Source organism: Aulonocara sp. 'chitande type north' Nkhata Bay, linkage group LG7, assembly GCF_057382095.1.
Source record: "Aulonocara sp. 'chitande type north' Nkhata Bay isolate Kocher_YH1m ecotype deep benthic linkage group LG7, A_spYH_male_GT1.1, whole genome shotgun sequence".
NCBI lineage: Eukaryota > Metazoa > Chordata > Actinopteri > Cichliformes > Cichlidae > Aulonocara > Aulonocara sp. 'chitande type north' Nkhata Bay.
In genome coordinates, this window is record NC_141350.1 from 29,069,194 (window position 1) to 29,078,453 (window position 9,260).

General features: G+C 43.8%; 1 pseudogene; it reads left to right on the forward strand.

Annotated features, from left to right (window-relative positions):
* Positions 1 to 782: 782 nt before the first annotated feature.
* Positions 783 to 1,405, forward strand: LOC147325376 (uncharacterized; annotated as a pseudogene).
* Positions 1,406 to 9,260: the final 7,855 nt, after the last annotated feature.

A 9,260-nucleotide genomic window follows, 5' to 3' on the forward strand; every position in this document is an offset into this window, starting at 1 on the left:
GCTGTCCAGGGTTTCATGTTGTTCAAAGCTTCCCTGCAGGGTGCTCTGTGTGACATGGGAGGAAGTTTAATTAAAAGCTTTAAGCTTTAAGGATCCTGACAAACTAGTAAAGACAGTTCAGCTGCGTTTACATTTACAGCGATCAGATATGTGGATGGCGAGGTTTCTTAGTTTTTCTTTTTTTCTTCTTCTGCATTTTGAAACCAGCATCCTCTGCGTTTCCTGCTCTATCAGGGACACTCCAGTGATCTGTACAAACTTTGAACTTCATTATGAATATTTTACTACATGCAATTTTTTGTTTAGTGTTACCCAAGTTACTAGGTCGTCAACAAAACACACACAATTTGAACCAATCTGTCTCCACAACCTGGCAAGCCAGACCCCAATTCAGTCTCAGACAGAATGAAAGATGGCGGCCCTGAGCTGAGTGTTTTTCATCATCACCATCTTAGTGTTCTTAAACCTGATGTGAGGAACAACGCTGGATCTGACTGTGAAACACACAGTCATTGGTTAACTCCACAGATCATGATAGATTATGGATTACTTTCTTCAAGATGGCAGGCATAACAGCTTCATGGGTTACAATCTTTCAATCTGAGGTAAATTTTCTGCCACTTTCCTTATTTGCTCTCGGAGGAGGCGGACGCACTTTTTCTCCTCTCCTCTCCCTTATCTTCCCTGCTTAGTTCTTATGTCCTTGTCTAGTCTCGTGTTTTTTTGTATTACTTTCCCTAGAACAGTCTCTCACAGCCTGTTTCTAAAACCTAAAGAGAATTATGGATTTGATCAACTGGTCTCTGAATGCTATTGACACCCTTTTCTCAACGAGAAGTCTGGGCTCGGGAGAGCCCGAGTGCCCTGGAGGGACTTTCCCTGCCGGATACACGATGGATGGGTGGCAGGAATGGAGGGTCGTGTGCCTGGCGGGACTGTCAATTGAGGACGCTGAAGATATCTACCTATTCGGAACCATGATAACAGGGTACTTGCTGATTGGAGCTGGCTTCGCCCTGGCTTATCGGAAGATTAAGAAAGCGGAACCGGCTGTTCAAACCCCCCCAAGGCTGCCCGCTGGGATTGAAACGATGGGAAGAGGCGCGACTTCTCAGAATGGGCTCATTGAGAGCAGCATGGTTAAGACCTTGGAGATGCTTACAGCTGCCGTGAATACTCAGAATAATACCTCTAGCGTATATTGGGTTACATCAAGGAGAGGCCTGCTCAGAATAACACCTTTGAGCAAAAGTTGGATTACATTGTGGAACAGCTGACTGCAGTCGTGAGTTCTCAGAATCAGCTCTCTGAGCAAAAGAATGACAACACCAGCAAGTTTGATACCATCATGGGCAAGCTCGCGGTTCTTCAACGGGAGTTTGAGAGACCAGTGTCGGAGTGTTAAAGAACAGCTTTGAAATTTTCATGAGTTGTTGCAAAAGACAAATTACCATCATAATCCGGCTACCCCTTCAGCGCCAGCTGTGGGCTCAAGGCTGGAGCTGAACAAAAACTCCCTGATAACGACTGTGTTTAGTCTGTTCCTTCCCATTCCATGCAAGGCCACCTGGGTTGGCTGGAAGACTTAGCCTGGCAGGGCGAAGGACACTGTCTCAGCTGAACTATGGACACGCACACACATACATATACTGATACTGATAAGCACTCACTGACGCATCACCCTCCCTACCCCAGATCCCACGCCACCTCCAACGCTTACCTCCCCTCTGATGTGGACATCGGGTCAGCTGGAGGCGCAGTCGAAGATTGTAGCGGTCCCAGATCAGATGTACACACTGGAACTCTTTCCCATGTTGCTGTCTGTGTTTATTGTGCTATGGTGTGTTGATATCTGTGCATTCCTGTATTATCCTTTTGTGTTACACATTTCAATGTTTTCCTCGCTACCTAGCCTGACCTGTCTCCCCAATGTGATGTTTGTGTATTGTATGTACGGTCGGCAAGGTCTGTCATCTCGGTTGTGGGCAAAAGACCTGCAACTGGCAAAAAAAGGCTATCTCATCTCATCTCTCATCTCATTTACAGTTAAAGCAGTTTTTATCTGATAAAATTTCAAGTTAGAACTGGGCACAGTACCATTACTACAGCTGTGATAGTTGGCCCTGGACAGGAAACAGCATTGCACTGCTTTACCTGTGTATTAACATAGGAATTTTATATTGAAATGAATTGAAACAGCTGTCAAAGGCATTTTACTCAGTAGATCATATGTTTAAAAAAAAGTATTTATGCAGATTTTTGTGTTAAATGGTTTTGAAATTATCTGGTAAATCAAAATCAGTGTGTTCATGCAGAGGAATATAAATCTGCAGCATTTCTATTTTACTTTCTATTTTTCTGAGTGATTTCAGTAAAAATCACTTTATGCTGATGATACTGTCATATACACACATGCTTGAACTTGACACTGCATTTCACTCATTGCTAACTGCTTTCCTGTGTTTAAAGTTTTATTTTTATTATTATTATTGTTGTTGTTGTGGTGATGATGATGATGATGATGATGATGATGATGATGATGATGATGATTATTATTATTATTGACAGTCACACCTCATTTTTCCATGAGGATCCCCTGGATCATCTTTCTTTGACCAGAACAGGATCCAGGGGTCAGGGGTCAAGGGTCAGGATTTCTTTACTACTCAGACTGTTTTTGCAACCACAGCTGTCGCCCCCTGCTGGTCACTAAACAGACTGCAGGTTTCATGCTGGGGCTTCCCTGTTCCTTGTCGACCTACACACGCCCATGTAAATCATCGAAGCCCCCTACGTGCTGTTGTGTTTTTCAGGATTCTTCCTCTTTGAGCTTTTCGGTGCTTAACTAGACCTGCAGCTTTGAGAGAGCCTGTATCGAGGCATCATTCATCCAGTGTTGTCTCACAGCTGTTATAACTCAGCTCCATAAGTTCAGCTGAAATGTGTTTTGGTTTGGCCTTTTCTGCACCTCCCGGCGCCACTAAAACATATAATAAAGAAGGACGAGTGGAGCTGTAGGTGCACGTTAGAAAATCTGTTTTCTGGACTTTAATTCCCAAAATGAGCTTCATGTTTTATTCAGTGAGACTTGAAACCAGCAACTGAACCATAAACTCATCAGGAAGGTGAGCAGTGGGCTCATTTCTCACACTTGGATCCAATCAGACTTTGAAATGCAGGTTTGTCTCTCTGCTGCTTTCATCTGTTTTATTGGATTGCGCCTCTTTGTAGTCATCTGAGATTCATCTTAATTGTCTTTGAGTCTCTTTTCAGCCTTTGCATCGTTTTCTGTTTATTTTCCTTCTGATTTGTGGGTTTGCATCTCTGTGGTCCTGCAGCTCTTTCTGGCTTCAGTCAATCTACAGGAAGTATTTGTAGTCGGAGGCTCTGGGCCTCACGTCAGTGTGTGCCGTGTTTTCAGCATCGAGCTTCTTCCTAAATCACCAAACCTCATCACCTCTCTGATCGTCATCGTTCAGTGTGAGAAAGCACTGCCTCAGAGCCTGTTGTGGAGTTTCTCTCCTTTCGGGTCGACGGCTGATAGAAACATGCCTGACAGCAGGCGTGATGTAAATAATTACAGGGTGTCGGAGGGGAGTGGGTATGTATGGGTAGTTAGAGCCATGTTAATGCATTCATGTTTGCTTTCTGTGTTCTCTCGACTCTCAAACTAGTTAATCACCAACCCCAAACTCTAAATCCTTAACGCGGACTTTATTCTGCTCATCTCTATCTGTTTTTAACTCTGGACTCTCCTCACACAGCTTCTTATGATTCACAGCCGAAACACGCAACTTTCTTCTGACTGGCTGCCCTTCCTGATCAAGAGTAGGTGGGGCCAGTGTGTTATATCCCTCTCTGTGATGTCACATTGAGGTAACAGTAGAAAAAACTGTGTGAAGCCAAGTGGAGGATTTTCACGAAGAAACACAAAGTAAGTAAAGGGCTGCATGTGTCTGAATCCAAATTAGTGTTTAGGAGGAAAATGTTACTGAAAAATCATAGAAATGTTCTCAGTGTTTAAATGAACTCACATTTTGCCAGCTGTATGATGTCAAACTATGTTTTTAAACACTTAATATCTGAAATTTTATATTTTTAGACTTTGGTGATGATGTGACAAATGACAACAAGGCTTAAAATCCTCTGCAGATCATCTCTCCCCCGCCTCCCGCTCTAGCACTCATCCTGTCCCAGCGGGGCTTAAATTGTGATGTAAATGAAGCAGGAGCTGAACACGTGGCATCTGATTTATCATATTTAATGTTTCAGAGGTTTCATTTATTACGGTTATTTTTAGGCTTTGCTCCCACATCACATTTCACAGCGCCGAGTTCTTCGCGGGAAACACGACCCTCACACATCTACGTCGGTATTTCTCAGACAAATAACGACAACCTTCCTCCAGCCACATGTCGCCGTCGGAGTGGTGAGCGGCCTGATGACTAGTGTGTGCATCGCAGCGGCCGCGATGATTGTTGCTGACATCTACGAGTTATCTCTCACTCTGAAGCACGATTTCCTTTTTCTGACCCTTGCTCAGGTCATCAATCCCTCTGATGTTTGTGTTCCTGTATGTGTGTCTGTGTGTGTCCCAGTGTGTGTGTGTGTGTGTGTGTGTGTGTGTGTGTGTGTGTGTGTGTTTTGATGTTACTGCTGTATTTAGGAATTCTTCCACCTCCTATTGCTCCTTCCTGTCTAGTTTCTATTTCCAACCGTTTAATCCCCTCTGCCTCCTCTCACTTCCTCCTTTCCAATTTCACTGTGTCAACAGCAGCTTGTGGTTGCCGTGTGTGGTTGCTGTGCACGAGCAGCCACTGGATGCTCTTAAAGGTAAAACATGTGGTGAGTTGTTGTAAATGTTAAGTTTAGAGTTTGTTTGGTGGGTGTGACCTGAAACATCACCTGCTTTGCCACACTGCCAGCGTCAGTCACTGTGGGTCAGCTATGTCCATGTGATGCCCACCAGTGGAATGAAAAGTTTCAAAACAGTAAAGTGAACATAAGCCAACATGTTACTGCTCTGAAGGTCACCTGCTCCAGGTCCACTTCATCTGCATAGTGGAAATCTCACAAAAACATGTCAGACCTGTGAGACTCAGAGGTGTGCGATTTGGAGGTAACGTCTGATAAAGTCTGATGTACAGCTGTACCTGTGAACCACAGCTCCTTCGCCTACCCCTGATTGGATAGCTTCCAAACTCACCCTGCCTTTTTTACACTGCTTTACTGTCCTTGTGCGTTTGTTTTTATTTATTTAGTTATTTATTTAGGGAACACAGCTGAACTCTGTGATGAAAATGACCCCTGCTGTGCTGGTGACCTGCTGGATGTTCAGTTTAATTTGAACTTTGTTGCTCTTGATTCAGATTTGACTTCTTGTAAGAGCCAGAGATGGAGACAGCTGCAGAGATATTTCTGCTGAAGCTGGAAAGATGTGGATCCAGCTAAGTGGAGACACAGGTCTCCACAGACCTCCGTTAGAGCCCTCTGAGACTTCTGTTTCCATTTCAAGAGGTCTCTGAGTTTCAGTGGAGACCTCAGAGGTTGGTGGAGGACCTCTGTCTCCACTGAGAGGTCTCCAGTGGAGACAGAGGTCCTCACTGTGGTTGCCTGTGTTCACATTTGAAGTTTCTCCTAATTGGCAGTCTCATAGCAGAAGAACTCTAAGGTCAAATTAAGCCTCAGAGGTTCTTCTGCAGTTCCGTGATGGTTGAGAGGTCAACCAAAATCTTCTGTAGGTTTAAACAGTCTCTGGCGAGTCCCAGAGCTCAGCTCCATGATCTGTTTCTTATCTTGCTGTGTTAGCAGAGAAGACTTTCTCTAATTTGAGTTGTGCACAAACCTCCCAGAACTCGTTGGTCTGATAGCCAAAGGGATGCTGGATGAAAGAACGAATCTTCTTTTTAAGAGCCTGAAAACGATTCAGCAGACCTGCAGCTCCTATATGTTTGTGTCTGTGCCGTCCAATAGGATATCTTCATCTCCTTTCTTCATTTGCATTCAAGTGTTTGATTGGCTGTCTGATTGGCACATCACACCGAGAAAAACAGAAGATGCTGCAGACAGATGGACGACCTGAACCGCTGGGCTCAGACTTAATGAGGCAGGAGCGAGAAAGCCGGCCCTATAAATATGCTCACACACGTTGCTATAGTGACAGCAAAAACAGTGTGTTTACTCCCAGATATTTCAGACATACCAAACCTCACACACAGACACACACTTGCACTCGCACACACACACTCGCGCGCGCGCACACACACACACACACACACACCCTTGTACACACACAGGCACACATTACTATACATGCCGTCTGAGTCTCTGGATCTGAAGCAGCTCTGATTTTTATTACAGGTCAGACACTTTCTTTCAGCGTCAGTGACAGATTTCAGTTTTTGTTTCACTGTTTTAACAAAGAAAACATCTTATGCCATCTAGGGCAACACACCTAGGAAAGAATCTCCTGGCATGCCAGAATTGAAGGAGTTGAAAAATTGAAGGAGTAACACCTGTGTAGATGTTCATCTACAATGAGAATCAGCTGTGGCTGGTTGAACTGCATTTTTAGATTTAAAATATGTTTCAATAAAATATTGCTGTTGAATTTTGCTGTCTTTTTAAGTTTTGCATTGTGTTATTGTTTTGGCCACAAGTTTAACAGTTTTGAAAACAGTATGTAAGCACATGCAAAATGTCCTGTACGTACAAAGATTTTTGGCAGTTGTTGTGTCTGAGTGAGAAGATAATTCATGAAATTTGAGAGATGTAGTCATTGAATGCATTTTGTGCCAAAACAATGATAACTGGTCCTCAGTTTAGCCCACATAGACTTCTGTTGTGCTCAACGTGTGAGGAGTTTTGCAAAAGTGACCTAAGTATTGAGAAATGTGTCCTAGCGTCTGTAAAAAACTGTAAAGTGGAATTTAATGTATTTTATTTGAAATTCCAAATAATGATGCTGTAACTGAATGGAAGACATTTGTTAGTAACTTTATGTAGTGCATGAGTAATTTCTGTGTAGTTTCTTGGTAATTTTGTGGAAAAACAAACAATATTTCTTCATCTTACATTTAAATAAGTTGTTCTTTTTGGGGCTGAATTATGGAGTGGCTTCACCTTCAAGCTGTTGGACAGGGATGGAGTCACAATGAAACTGTATAAAAAAACTGGCTCGATTATGAACATAAAACCTCTTGAAATTAGGCAAAGTTCAGACGCTCCATAATACAGCCTGGCTGAGCCCCAGAAAGTACCGCGTTGCTGTAAATGTTCCAGATGTGATGTGAAACCTGGTGGGCACTGCACACTCAGCCACAGTTCCCATATGTTTATCTGGTTCTTTCAGGGAGTCCACCTTTAACAGGAGGTGTAGTGCATTACAGGTCCGAGGTAATGCTGTTGGGGGGGGGGGGGGGGGGGGGGGGGTTGCATTACTGTGGCACGTTTCATTACAATATAAAGCATTGGAGGGGACTGTTGTTGTGATATAAAAATAAAACTGTGAGGCAGCCAGTGGTGGGCCAATCACAGTGTCTGATTATGAACAGAGCTGGGTCACATGGATCTGACCTCATTTTTATGTGAACATGGCTCTCAGCTCTGCTTCTGATTTGAACCTGGATCCCTCATCGTTCAGGCCCAGTCTGTTGAGTTCACTGCTATACAAAAGCGCGGTAAGATCCACCACAGGCACCCCACCAGCACCTCAACTTATTAATGAAAGCAGGTCTAATGAACATTGTAATCAGCCCTCATGCATAATTTGTATGCAAATGTAAACCTGAGAACATGGCTTCCTGTCCGTGGTGGAAGCTGCAGCCCCCGACGGCATATCAAAGTTTCACGTTCAGCGTGTAACAATGTGGACAAATATTTGATTATTTCTGATATAATTAGAGGTTTTCTCAGGCTGACTGGGCACCACTTTTCTTCTGTCTTGAAAGTGCACAATAGTATCATAAGGACCTTTGCTCGTTTATGAGCACGAGTCTAATTAAAATTGTAATCAGAATCACGCATAATTTCCCAGTAAATGTGGGATGTAAACCTGAGAACATGACTTCCTGTCCTCAGTGGCACCTCCTGAATATTAGCATGATATTAAAGTTTCACACTCAGCTTTTTACCTTGTGAAAATTATTTTATTATTAATGTGATTATATATTTTTCTCAGGATATTGTTCTGCTTCCTTTCCTGTTCTTCTGCCTCAGATTGTTTAGTTTTGCTTTGAGCCTTTCAGACTTGGACTCAGCTTTGTCTCAGTTAATGAGGGGAAGAGGGAAGCTGTCCTTCCAGTCTCTTCACTTATCGCAGGACTACAAAGCCATACACAAATCTTTTATCCTGGTTCTTCCTGGAAGATCCTTTTATACTAAATGAGATTTATAGTATCTCCAGAAAGATCTGTTCCTGCGTCAGAATGCCATCCAGGTAGTCATCCATGGAAAGCTACTGAAGGACCCCAGCTCCTGGAGGAGGAACACACCATCTTATTTGTCTGTTTCATAGATGGTGGCGTCCACACAGTTACCATAGAAACAGGAGCACATAAAACCTTCGCATCAGCTTCATAGATCACAGATCCTGAGAGAAGTCCACAAACAAACACACACACATGATTGGATGTGTGAAGGCTGAAGGCGGGTTGTCGGGCTGAGAGGCACACTGTGTGTCTCAGGAAGCTCTTCACTGTTTTCACACTGATTTAAATGTGTTTATTCTGGGTGGAGGTGGGCTGTTTGTGGGTGTGTTGGCTCTCCTTCAACCCGGACTTCTTCTCCCTGAGCTTACCTGACCTTGTCTGGTGGCTGATGATGGCTGCTCCATCAGGAGCTTGGAGCTCAGCTGACATTAATCATTAGAGTGAATGTCCACACGGTTAAACTCCTACCTCACCCGCCACCAACCTGCCGCAGCAGGGTGGAGCAGCGAGGACGCTGCGCAGCAGCTACAGATGATTGATCTGCAGCTCTTTGGATTCAGGATGAAATATTTCAGTCATTTAGTGTAAAAGACTGAAAAGATCCTGCTGTCCTAGCGTGATGGTTTGAGGCTTTTAATGAAAAGCACAGCCTGACGTAAACCTGGAGGATCTCTGAGTAACTTCGTCTCACCTTGTTGTGTGTAATTGCTTTAATCAGCCAAAACCAGCAACACACACAGACACACACATACACACAGAGCATGTTCTGGTTGTCACGTATGACTTGATGCCCACTGTCACCGGTTTCAATCCCGGCTAGTCCACAGAGTG